Source organism: Motacilla alba, chromosome 11 (genome assembly GCF_015832195.1).
Source record: "Motacilla alba alba isolate MOTALB_02 chromosome 11, Motacilla_alba_V1.0_pri, whole genome shotgun sequence".
Classification (NCBI taxonomy): domain Eukaryota; kingdom Metazoa; phylum Chordata; class Aves; order Passeriformes; family Motacillidae; genus Motacilla; species Motacilla alba.
The window spans coordinates 14918935-14933250 of record NC_052026.1 but is presented as its reverse complement, the minus strand read 5'-3'; the positions used below and the strand labels follow the sequence as shown (position 1 = coordinate 14933250).

The window sequence follows — 14316 nt, the reverse complement described above, 5'->3', positions numbered from 1 at the left end:
GATTCACCGAGTTAAAAAATTAAGTTGTACAGATCAGAAATGTAATCATGGGAGACAAGCTCTGAGAGTTTTTCAATCACTGAGGGGCTGCATCAATTTAAAGTCATGTTACATTAAAGAGAAAAACGTCTGGGAAAGTCTCCCAGTTGTCACTTTAGATTAGATTTGTTGTTGTTATCAGACTGTGCATTTTGTAGGCTTTTTTACATTTTAAAGATATTGCCTGATGCAGCTACACAGTGCATAAAGAAACAGGAAACATACCATTTTTTTAATCAGATTGCCTGGAGATGAGGAGTTTGAACAAATTAACTGGTAGTCTAATTTAAAAAAAAATAAAAAAAGGAAACAGGCATGCACATCTTCTTGAAGCTTATTAACATTTAAACTTCAACTACCTTAGAGTCACAGGGAAGTCATACAACTTAACCTTGCTCCACAGAAAAAAAAGCTTCCATTCTTCCAACAATAAAACAGAACCCATTGTGAAGACCTCATGTTCCTGGCCATCACAATTGCATTTTTTTATAAATTTCCAACTATATTAATGGATTTATCCATGTATCCTACACTGAATCTGCTACAATGGCTCTGAGAATCAGGCCCTCATACCAGCCAACTACCCACTACACAGCCAACACAGGATTTCCCTACATAAAAATAAAATTGAAGAATTTTGGTTTATTCCTGCATGATTTCAAGCTGACCTCTGATACATGGCATTTACCAGAGCTTTGGAGAATTATCTTAATTACTCTGATTGTCAAGCTGTCATGCAAAGGGTTTTTCAACATTACCATTTGTAGTCACATTATCCAACACTGTCTCAGACAAGTGTAGCAAAGCCACTGAATATGTAGCTCTACATTACTGTTTCAAGCAAATATTCAAAGTAATATTCATACAACACAATGATTTTGTGTTGTATGAATATTACTAGAATTGCATACAAGTATTTTAGCTATTAAAATTATACCTTCTAATATGAATTAAGGGATTTTTGTACAGCTTTTAAGTGTAGCATTTAAGTAATTGTAATATTTCTAAAGATACAGTTAGTAACACACTAGTCTAAGTTCAAATATTTACAGGATACTCATTAAATCAAATGCTCACCTTTGATCTAGACCCTAACTTTTTGATATCTAAAGCAAAATACCAGGGTCAGCACATGCAGCACCTTCCTTCTTGCAATTTTTCACGTGGTGAGAAATATTCCCAGACTTTACTAAGGGGAAACCACCAGAAAAATTTGGAAAATGCAACCGTAAGTTGACAGCATGCAAGCAACATCCATTCTGACCTCAGCAACATCAGCCTAGCAGGGAGAGCAGCTACAGGATTAAATCTGTTTAAATACCTCTGAGCTCCCCAGGCAGCTGCCAGCTCTGCACAAAGTTTGTCTGCAGAACACCAAAATTAAGAAGCAAAGTCAGGTACTAACAAAAGGTAGATTTTGCTCTTTTATTTTGGTTTTGGAGTCACAAGATTTTCACTGGTTTGGTGAGATTTCAGTACCACGGCAAAATGAGGTCTTTTGAAGCCATTAATGTTTTCTTACTAATGAAATGAATTCCTTTATACAAATGAAAACTCTCTTCTACTGCATAGTATTTGTGTTGAAAAAAACCCCACTCCCAGTCTCCTCAGATGCCACAGAGGCACCCAGATGAACCAGACTAAACCCAGCCTCTATGGAAGACCTTTCTGCTCAAGAGAAGACAATGTATGGAGCTTTTAAGCTTTACACCACTTCCTTGAGACCTACCACATTTATGGAAAACACCACAGACTGACATTTTTAAATTATTAACAAGTTTCAGACTTGCTTTGCTTTTTCTGAAGGTGAACTTTCAGCCCTGTAAGGAACACCAAAAGGAAGAATTTTATCCCAAAGTATGACAACTGTAACAAGCTATGTCTTAGAATAGTACATCTTTAATCTAACACCCCAGTCCTAAATCTGTTCTGGTTCTACAAATGCCTCTAGTTATTTCCTTTTTATCAGTGAAGAAAATGAAATAAAAAGTATTTCATACTTAACACCAAACAGACCATGTTACCCCAGAAGACGTGCTTAAATAATTCAGCTGTTAAAAGGAATCTTTAACTATAAATGTACTAAATTCCAGTGCAAAAGATTAACTACAAAAGAAATTAACACTGCCTTAGGAAAAAGAGATAACATTTTTCTAAAGCATTTCTAAAGCTTTTTGATATGCTATTTTTTAGAATTATATCTGGAGAGAACTAATATTTTTAAATGAGACTTTCAGAGCTGCTCAAATTGTAAAGTACCATTAGTGCCAGTCCAAGAGTTCTGAGGAACTTGGTTTTCTCCCATAAAGAAAAATCAGTACCCAATCTTTACCCACTATAGAATGAAATACCCAGCAATCAGAATTTGATATTCAAATAATATTCACCTAAAAAAATGTTGTTCCTGCTTCCATCAACAACTTTGTCACAATATATCAAAGCACAATAACATTTTCTTCCCTCAACAACTTAGAAGTTTCCAGGGCTTTATCATCAGTCGAAGCAGTCTGTTTGCATTCTCCAATACAAACTGACAATCTAGTGATACAGTACATTAAAAATTCTCTGTAGTATTGACTGCCTGAAGCTGATGCTCCCTTGCTAAATGCAGTGCAGTTCAATTAACAGCTCTTCAATATACAATTTAATTTTTCTTTCATCTTGATCCACAGCCGAGCTTGAAATGAGAAATGTTGGAATAGATGTACTTTAAATATTGAAGCAAGTCTTTATAAATAAATCTATCAAACTCGTAATGATTTCTGTCAGAACAGGACCAAACAGATGAACCTGAATGTCTGTGACTTTCAGGTTTGTGCATTGTTGGTCTCAGCTTTATTCCCTCAGTGAATTCCTGGCATGGGGGAAGGCTCCAAAAACTCCCCCAAAGGAGCGGAAAAGCTTTTCCTTTACTGCACCATTCTTAGAACTGAAAGGAACAGATTTCTGCTGATGCTTTATAAAGTCTTTTGTATGTAAAAATCCAACTTACCACTTAGGTCATGATATCGCAAGGAGTTTTAATACTACTCTGATTATTTAAGAAGGTCATCAAACATAGAGGTACATGGCATGAGTTTCCATTACCAAATCTGCACTCAACTAGTCCTGAATTGGAAAATAAATATTTAATGCATAAATACTACCCTGGATACCATTTTTCCCCCTGCAGTGTGAAAGTACATAGTACACTTCAAATTTTCTCTAGGTAGTTATGCCATTTCAGAGGAAAATGTAAGGTTAATTTAACCAGGACAGATTGAAATATTTCATTTCAAAGTTCCTCTAAGTGGGACACTGCTGAAGGAAGCTATTAATATCTCTGATAGCGTGCATGCTCAAGGAAACACTGTGGATCAGCTCCTTTCTCACAGGTATACTCCACAGCCTTCCGAGTGGGAGGATTTACTACAGTTCATCAGAAGGGAAAGCACTCCTCTCTTAAGCTAGAGGCACTTTCTACTCTTTAAACACACTCACAGCATTCACCTGCCAACACTCACTGCCTTAGACAGCAGACAGGGACCATGGACAGGGAGGGCTCCCAACCTCGAGATGAGCGGGAAGCCAGAGAGGCTTTGGCAGGAAAACATAAACAGCATTGCAAGAACAGAAATCCATTTCAGATGGGCTCAATCAAATGTTCTTAATTAATACTTAAGTGCATAGTGAAATACACAGGTTTACCTTGTTTGTGTTCATATTTATAATGGTATTAGCTGAGATGGAGAGATTTTATTCTTAAATGTTACATTTCTTTCTTCTTCATGTATTTTTAATCATCTCACCTAGATTATCACTTTGAATGCTGAAAAAAATCTTTATAAAATTAACCAGGCTCATTATTGCCACCATTTCCTTTTTCCCTTTATTTCCAGTCCTACATTTTTAAAAAGTATCTCAGTACTGTATTTAAATTGTCACTGAAATAACATTCAGCATTTACAGCAATTAACTCATCATTACTGCGAATAACTACACTAATTGGGATGCTCTACAAACCTGCAACACTGCAGAATTAAAAATAAACATAACAAAGATACAATTTACAACTAATCTATACTTACAATTAAAGTTAGTTTCAAGATTTATTTCATTCTATTATTTTTTATTAGCTACAGCAGACAGTAAATGGGGTGTACTATGTTCTGCTTTGCAAACACCTAGATTATAAAACATAATTACACAAATTAATTAGAAATGAGTACATACACTCATGTCTTTGTTTCTAGCCATAACATGTTAAACATGACTATATTAATGAACAGTTCCTAAAATTTATAAGCTGGTATAACTGAGGAAAACATTAAATCTCCCTGACCACACAAGGCATAAATGTCACAGAGAGGGTCACCAGCACTCCAGATCTCTGGATGTCCTGTTTTGCAGCTGCAGGCAGTGTGCAGGTCCTTCTAAACAGCAGAGTAACAATTACTGAGAACATCTCAGCACCCAAAGCAGAATACAAGTGCAGGCTGAAATTTTCCCTGAACTGGGTTTTGTACTTTCTTTCCCACCTACTCTCAAGGGTTCTCTGAGGTCTTAAGAGCCTAAAGTCCCTTCAGTTCTGCCCACTCACTGCAAAGATCATTTAAAGCCTATTTTGCCTAGCTCTAGTAAAAATAAAGTTAACAAAAGCTACCCCAAATACTCATTTTGCTATTAATTCCCTGCTTTTATTTTATAAGCAAAGTTTCTAGTTGAAGTTAATACTCTGCCTCAGTGACCCCCAATGAAATAGGGGAAAGAACAAGTTTAGCACACCACCTCCAAAGGTGATTATTAAGATAAAAGGGAATTAAAGGATGAGAAGAAACTAGAAAGGACAGTAAATTAAATGAAAAGTATGATGCTTTGGCTTTATAGTAATAAAAGGTTTGCAAATATAATTGACAACCACATAAATTATTAGCACTTTTTAAGCACTCTACTCAGCAAGTCTGTTTTCAAGGCGTCTCCTGCATTCCTGTTGAGCTCCAGCTATGCTTGTTTTATGTCACTTATGCTGCTCTGTAGTCATATAAGCCTGATAATTATCTTCAGTTTTATAAGCTATTGTGGATCATGAAACAAGTCAGTGCTTCTTTTGATGCCCTGACATTAGTCCCTTGTCACTGTTAAAACTGCAAGTGATACTGCAACCACTTTTTAATCTTTTTTTTTTCTTTCTTTTTAATGCATAACAATTCTGCACTTGTACTACACCATCCTGGAGTTACTATTTTCCTGCTCTACTACATTTACAGTAAGACCTTAAGATTTTTGGGTTTATCATCAAGATTCCTTTAAACATTATCACCCTGTCACAGCACTGCAGATCCACAAGCAGGAAGAAAATAATCTCTCTACCTTTTTCTTCCCCACACTGAGCTCAACCCAAAATATTTCTATAATTATAATATTTTTATAACATTTCTATATTTCTATTTCGTTAACTATATTGATAGACTCGTTACAAGCTGAAGGAAACAAATCTTAACTGATTCTTCACATTGCAGGCTCTGTGACCCAGCAAACCAAATCAAATTCTTTGGGATCCGAAAAACACTTCTAAGTCTAAAAACATGAATGCTGAGTCACCTCTTTGGTTTTGTTCCAATTTCTGGGCAATTTTTAGGTTAAAGGCCCATTTAGAATTGTGACATAGAAAACCAAGACAAGAACACAACACACACCAGGTTAGCAACAAGTGTGCACTGCACTTGACAAGTAAGAATGTGTTTTGTTATGAAGCATTCTGTTTCCTCAGTGTGTTGGAAAAGCCACAATCATTGCCCACTAACACTGCCTGCAATACCAACAGACAGCCCACCCTGTTCACTTCTGCTGATGAAATAAACTAATAAAGTTGAGGGATTAATGTGGAAATGTGATCAATGGAAATGTGTAACATCCTGAACACCAAAGCATGAGTCTTTTGTTTACTTTTTATAAAATTAAAGCAAAGAACAAATCTGGTGACAAAAACCACCCACCAGTATTTACCACGACTTCCACAAAAAAAAAAAATTACCAGAGTGCACATTAAATCATGAGTGAGCCACAGAGCTGCCTGCTCAGTTTTAGCATGCAGAGAATGGAAGCCATGCAGAGGCAGAGGAGGAGCAGGGCTATAATTACAAGGCAGTGCTGTGCAGCCCAGTTAATGCCTGCTCTGACAGTGCAAGGCTATTCCTGCTCCCCCGAGCCCCGCCGCAGACAGGGCTCACTCTAATTGGGTCCAAAGCACAACCCAGCACCAGCAGCTCCTCCAGCCCAGGAATGGTAATTTCCACACGACTGTAAATAGTGTTTGCAAACAATACAAACACGGTAATAAGAGGCTAGGTGGGTAATTAATGTGGTTACAAAGCAGCTTATTTGCATTTTTATTTAAAACTGCCTTCTTTAAAAAGCTGCTCAGATTTCTTTTTGCAAGAGGAGCCTTGGTTAAGGAATAGAGCAGTAATTACTCTCTTTAGGGGTTCTTTTATACATTCTTTAGGGAATTAGAATGAAAAGATAAGCAGAATTATAAAGGGAATCATGTAAAATATGAAATGCACTATAAACACTTAGTACTGTATTTACCATAAGCTAAGCTTGTCTTCTTCATTAATGGAATATATTACAAGCTTATGTTACAATCAGATTAATTGTGAAGAAGTTTAAAATATATATTCATATATCCAGACACTTTAATTCCTCCTCTCCCAGAAGTGACAGCTAGAAATCCAGCGACAGCACAATTCACTCAATGTAAGAACACATCCATCTGTACTACAGTAAATAAGTTTTCAATGTCAGCAACATTAAATAGTTCTATAAAACACATTCTGAGAGAGAAAGGTTCAGGAAAAGACCAAACCCAAGTAACACTAAATATATAAATTATCAGAGAAAATCCAAACTTTGCATCCTATAAGCTACACTCAGGTCAATGTACAAAGTCTACTTTTTTATAAAGACAGACATCCCCAGACAGGTTGGTGATATATTTGAGCACACAGTGTCTCCTAGTGACTTTTAACTGAAGACCAAGCATAAAGTGCAGTTTTTAAAGGGGTTATCCTGAGGTCTGTTACTGTCTGAGGGGGGGATCTTGAATTTTTTTTTTTTGTTAAAAAGCTCAAACTGCATTTAAGTAGTATTATTATAAAGCTTTAGGCATGGTAGGGATTTTGTGACTCACATTTCCAGATTAAGAACAGCAGGGCTGTGCTAAAGAAACAAATTACCAAAAAGATCACTTCAACATTTCTATGTATAAAATTCTGCTGACTGGAGGAAAAAATTAAGGAATAGTAAAATACTGTGACTTCTTTTAAAATTACATTTTAGATTTTTTTTTAATACACGTGTAACAGATATTGGAACGTGAAGAGAATTGTAAGACTAGAAGTAATTAAGTCAACTCAAAAGACAACTTTTTTTCTTTACTGGAGGAAACCATGGCCAATTGTCTTACTATGTTAAAAACCCTGCAACCTGATAGCTCTGGGAGTGCTCAGTCCCTATCAGCTGGGTACAGTTATGAACTCAGACACACCTGGGTGCTTTGGGGTGCAAACAGATTTAGGGTTTGCTCCTGTGTAGGAACCCAGAGCACCAGGAATATTTCTCTGTCTGCTGTGGGGCGTCCTGACCCCCAGGGGAGCACTGACTTTGACCCTCATTCATGGAGAAAGTTTCCTAGACTTCAAGATAGACTGGAACCCACAAAAGTGTGAAATAGGTTATAGAAAGTAGTGTAGGTGTGTCACTTGGTGAGAAATTTAAGTTTTGGGATTTTTAGTATGTTGTGGATGGAAGCAAGATGGAGGGCACTGGGTGTCATCCTGGGCTGCTTCTTCATGCTTCTCCTTCCTTCTTCCTCATGGGTTTGGGTGGCATTTTGTAATTGGGCAGAGAAGTCCGCATTGGGGCTCTTTGGGATCAGTTACTGGGTTAAAAGGGAAAATAATCCAGGTGTCAGTTCTTAATCGGATAGTTTAGTCTTAAAAGACCTTGTAACAAGAGATTGTTGGCCATTTTGTGCCTTCTAATAAAAAAGCTGCAGAACTCACGGCTGTGAGACTGTTTTACTGATAAGAAATAATAAACACCTGAGTCCAAACATGAACTGCTGCCTCAAGTGCCTCCAATCCAGACCCAGAGAAACCAATGCTCCTGGATTTGGGGCAAGGGTCAAGGTGTAAGGGTGAGCTCAGGTTTGGGGGTTGGAAGCTGTTAAAGGCAGCAGGTCCCCAGTGGAACAAACCCTGGCCCTGCAGCAGAGGCAGGCAGGGCACCCTGGGAGGGGCTGGGCACGCTGCCCTCTTAGGCTGCTTGCTTCATCATAAACAATCAAACTCTACCTGTTGTAAGCATCCATACAGCACCAGTGCAGAGCTAACTGCAGATGAAGATGTGAGTGTGAAACAGCTCAGCTGCAGCCAGTGCATCAACTCTGCAAGTAACTGCTATCAGTATTCAGGAGGATGCCCAACCCTGAAAGTTAGGGGCTTAACACATCTGCTATATAATTCAGACTCTGTTTTACAGCAGTTTCATTACTAACCATAAAAACTGTAACAGTGGAACTGTATAAACAAACTGAACAGTGTTTTTACTGTAAAACATGAATGTAATATAAATATTTGCCTTTCCCTTTTCTCAGCATCTGTAATGAAATCAAATTCATGCCATATGTTTATGGTGTACAAAAAAAAAAAAAGACCTCAACAATCCATCCATGTAAATGTTGATTGTACTGTTCCATGTTTTTAACTTCATGTGGGGGGGGGGGGATTTTTAAGCATCTGTATTTGGAAAATAGCTTTGCAGCACACATCACTCTCTTAAGGTTTCTCAACTGAGCAGATTACTCGCAGAAATTACTGAATTCTTAAACATTATGGCCAAAATCTGGTCATACATTCATATTGGTCCCAATGAGTTGTTGCCAGCAACAGAACTGGGTAATGTTTATACTGTCAATTCTCCACAAGTAACATATGGTCTGATTGCACTGCAATTAGTTAATTAAAAGATCCCTTCGTTTCAGAAAAATCTGGATCACATCCTGAAGAATTGAAAAAGGCCTTATACTCAGCAGAGGCAATAATTCTTTAGTTGGAGGGTCCACAGCTGCAAGTGAGACAAGTTGATGCAGATTTTTTTTAATTGCATTACCAGTTCATTTAATACAAGATACTGCCCCTTCCTGCAAGGCCTTTTCCCCACAGCAAGGTTTGGATAACTCCTTTTAACATGATTCTTCAGCACAGGCACTGCTCAAGCACTGGAAAATGAAATATGTCCATATATTGCAGGCCTTTCTAAGTGTATATTACACCATGATGGCATGTGAGCCAGCAATACATAGTTTAGGATATCCTGCTTTGAAACAAGACAATTCTTTTTCACAAAATAATAACAGAATATTGGAAGTAATATTCTCACAGAAATTCATGTGCTTTACTTGTAGGATATTCTGAAATATCTCCTTTTTTGAGGATTATTTTTAAGAGCTTTTATTTAGCAGCACTTTGAAACCCTTTGTTTCTGTACTAACAGAATCAATGAGGTTTCAGTCAGTATTTACTACACCTCCAAAGCCATCTCCTAGGCAGTCTCCAGCTTTTCCCATAAATGAAAACCTGTCACTAACCATGAGGAAGTTTACAAAAAATTCTAAACCAAGGACAGCAGTGGAGACAAAACACTTTATGGGAAAACAGAGCCCCTTCCTCGAGGGGAAAACACACAGTGACCACATGAAAACTGCTGCCCATGGTCTGGTAAATGTGCCCAGTTTGCTTCTTGTCTTTCTGCACTTCACAGGATCACAACTGGAATACAAAGACTCACTTATCAGGTTTTAATTTAATTCAGTTACTTAATCAGCAAGAATATAAATCACTCCTTCAGTGAGGAATACTTCAGGGGAAAGGAATACAACAAGGAGTCATGTTTGTTTGGTTGGTTTTCTTCACAGCTTCTCTCTCTTCTCTTGTCACATCTCTACCTTGTGAGTCTCTACTTAAAAAGCTAAGTCAAATGTTCTTTTTACAGTTTAATCTAATCTTTAATACAGCTGTAGGTTTAACACTCAGGAATAATTACCAAAGAAACATGATACTTTTTATGAAATATTAAACTTACAATTTATCTTTTAATATGTACTTCAAAGACTATTTGACAGGAATAAATAAATGAGAGCTTCTTGGCAAGAAAAGCTGTGATTTATGAAATATTTTATTCATTCATATTCTTAAGTATTTTCTTGAGAATACCACTAACATCTGGAGCTACGCAGTCTTATCCAAACATTCTGCTCATACTCAATTAGAAAATTATATCAATAATAATGTAAAATAAATTACCTAGCCTCTCTTCCTGGAGCATAGATTTCCATGTTTGTCAGAGCAACTATGTGTACAAACAGCACTGTAGTGTTTTTCATTAAGCCTCAAAGTCAATTAAGCTACGAATTGGAACAATCATTCCTCCTTTGCAAAGTATTGATATTTTTCTTGGCTGCTTTCAGGCCTTTTCACTACTCAAGGAGAGATTTATGTTTGACAATTTCTTTCTGATTAAAATGAATCATAACTCTAGAATTCTAATTTCCTCTTTTCCAAGCAAGAAATTATCAAACAGTTTTAAATTGATATTGAACGTCATCGGGCATGAACACTCATTTTGGAGATATCAAATGGAAAGCTATACTGATCTCTCTTTTTATCTGCTGCCTTTACACACTTTCTCTTCCTTTTTCTGTCTATATAAATGCATGTGTATAAACATTAGATTGCACCAATATAATCAACCATACTCCTCCATAAAAATGATATTTGATAGACCAGCCAGACCAATCACATTAAAACTTGTCACTATGCTTTACACAAGGCAATTACCCTTTATTTGCAATATTAGCAAAATTCTGCTGTAGTTTAGAAAGAAAATAACTGGAATACTGCAGGTTGCAAACAAACGTCAGTTAACCAAACTAATTAGCAAGTTTATATGGGTAATCCCTACCCAAATGGCTCAAACTCCCTATAAAACAGCTCTTCAGGCATAAATTGTTACAAACAAAGTTCTCTAGATTTGTCTACAACAGCCAGTTAAGATCAGTTTTCATTTGCTTTTTAAACATAATGGCAGCTAATCTGAAAAAAAAAATCTTATTTTCTCTCATTATTCCTGCTTTTTTCTCTAAATCTTAACAATTGGATTTTCCCAAGCCATTTAGCCATCCCATTTTGTCTTTATAAACTTGATTTTCAGCTTTCACTACAAGCCAACTGAAACTGCATTTTTGCCTACCAACTGATTTCAAAGCACAAGAGGCCCAGAGCAGAGCTGTGTTTCTGCAGACAGTCTGTGGCATTCCAGACAGGGATGTCACAAACAGACTCACCAAGGGACCCAGCTGGGTGGTTTTCCTTAGTACTCTTATTTTATGTACGCTGTACTTTATTTTTAAATGCTGCATTACACTAGGTTTGATTTGGGTTTGGTTTGGCTTGGCAGAGGTGATGGTTGGGGTTTTAAAAATCACCGTTTTTACCATATATGTTTCAGGGTCTAGTTAATACAGGCCATCAATTAGATAATTGTATCAAAATTTGAAATAATAAGTTGTTCTGTTACACACTTTAAATCATTTTCTCTTCTTGCAAAGTAGGTGGAACTCTTTTCTATCTACAAAGAATGGAAAAAGAAATATTCTGTGTCCAACATCTAAACCTTGAGTACCAAAGGATACTGTCCCACAGAAAAGTCAGCACAGGGTACACATGCTTTTGGTAATATACCTGTTTTTATAGAAATACCAATTATATTACAACAACTTATAGTAAAACTCCACACTTAGGACAGGTGAACACACCAGAACGCCATTTGGCCACAGTTTGGGGGTTTTTTGTTATAAGAGCATATTTCATGCAAATGAAAAGAGGTTTGGGAATTCAGCTGAAGAGTAGGAACATATTTATCAGATTTCTACCCCTCAAATTGCTGGAGGAACATTGTATTTAATAGTGCAGCTCAGAGACTCAATCTCAAAGTACAAGAAAACATAAAACAAGTGGGTAGCACTATTGCTACTGAAAACACCACCTGAGTACCATGAACGTGAGGCCTGGTAAGGCTGCAACCTAACCAGCTGTATTTTTCTTTAAATTGATTCCAAATTGAAAAGTAAATCAACTTCCTTTCAGTAATTTTGCTCTCCCTAGGAGCAGAGGAGACAAAATTCTGTGCATGCTTTGAAGCTCTTTCTAGCAGAACAGTTGCAGATACATATTGAGAATTCATCTCAATGCAGAGGTTGTTGGTATTTTTTTAAACTCTTTCATTATTAGGAAAGTATTTTCAATTAACAACTTCCTGCAGTTACACCTATAAGCTAGAAATTAATATTTTACATCCATATTTTAATATTAGAAGCAAATCAGTCAAATTAATCTTTGTCTCTTTGTTTTCAGTAACTGATTTTGGGGCTGGTTTTTGTGTTTGCTTTCCTCAAGACTGCTTACAATTTGATGTAAATTTTAAGCATCTTGTAATTCATCAACTAATTCTCTCCTGGTTACACACTCCAAGTAATTAAAGTTCAGTAATAACTTATTCTTTCTGCTCCAGCACCTGCATTTCATTTGTTTATTTTCCCAGAGTCATAAATCTGAGGGACTGTCAAAGTGCCATAATATTAGTGCAATAATCAAAGTTAATTAGTCCCTCTCAATAAACAACAACAAAGCCATTACAAAGATGCATTGAAGGTTTTCCAGCTACCAGTTTACAGATGAGACTCTTTTTCTGAACAATTAGAATTTGAAAACTGTTAGTAAATAAATGCAGTGTTTCTGAAGTAATTTGACCTTCAATGTTCTTCATTCAATTAACAACTCATTAACTTTGGGTGAGATAAAACAGGTATTTAAGACAAGTATTCTGAACTCCCATTGTCTTCAAAGTGATCAGAGATATGGTTAGGATTAAGATGGTAATGGGATATTTTTCAAATAAAAGATGTTCACCACTGCCTAATTTGAGTTAGATAAAACCCAAATAAACAGCCACGTTTAGCTGGACTGGGACTATCAAATTCAGAGTATCACCAAATCCAGTTCTATGGAAAGAGAACAAGCACTATGCTGGCCTCTGTTGGAATTCTCTTGGAATTTTTTATTATTGAATTAATTTTCTTTTTAATTTTTTTTTCATTTAAAAAATAAGAAAGTTTTAATGGGATGACAGCAGCAAGGAAGACATTTTTCCCAACCAACCCTTTACTGTAAACCATTCTTATGATCTGGGCAAGAGAAAAAGGCCTGAATCCAAAGACCTATTCTTCATGAAACTTGTGGTTACAAAAATTAGCAAAATTGAAAGCATCACTTATCTGGAAACACACTTAAATAAGCACCATTTGTTTTGCATTAATAAATATTATAATTATCTTTAGACTACTTATGTGTAAATATTAATACTTCAGAGTGCTCTCCCATGTCATCTGGGAGCAGCTGAAATACTTTGAGAGCTCAGGAAATAAAAGCAAAACACTCATCACTAATTCTAGCTGGAAAGAAATAAAAATCCAAGAATCTGATCCACTGGTCTTTTATTCATTTAAGTGTAGAGATGTCACCACATTCTCTCATGGAAGTCAGCAGTCCCAGCAAGCTCAAACAAAAGTAGCCTGCAATCCTTGCTAGCAAATAAATGATTCTGGGAGGAATAAATCAGGATAGCTGAATATATTTTAATAAGGGCCTTGGAAGATCATTTTAAAAAATGGGGATCAGGGAAAGGAATCAAAGAGCAACAAGGCAATAGATGGGACTGAAAAGCTGGTGTTTGTGTGACAAAAATGGAAGAAAAATTAAAGGAAGTGGGAAGAAGCTAGAAGGAAAAATCACTGTGACAGCTTGGCAGCAGGGCTGCAGAGCCTGATGAACTCAGAAAAGGAGAAACATTCTTGTGTTTGAAAAGTACAAAAATGACCCTCTAAAATCTCTCGCTGTAGAACAACTATGAGCAAAACAGTGGCTGTTTTGGAGGACTGTGCCCATCCTCCTTTGGGTAGTTACTCACTTTGGTTCTGGAATGTCCTTTCCTATGAACCAAGCCTCAATGGTACTTCCTGACAGTTTTTTTTCCCTTACAAAGCACCCACAAACAACAGGGGATAACAGCACATCGAGCCTTGCAGTCCAACACACTCACAAGGAATGAAGAACCTCTATCACCCGTGCACCAGCAGCTGAGCAGGGTGCTACCCAATAAGACAAATGACTTTTTGCT

General features: G+C 36.7%; 1 protein-coding gene across 1 annotated transcript in view; it reads right to left on the bottom strand.

Moving 5' to 3' along the window:
* Positions 1-14316, bottom strand: part of WWOX (WW domain containing oxidoreductase) — a 479598-nt gene that overhangs the window by 441925 nt on the left and 23357 nt on the right. The window lies entirely within an intron of this gene.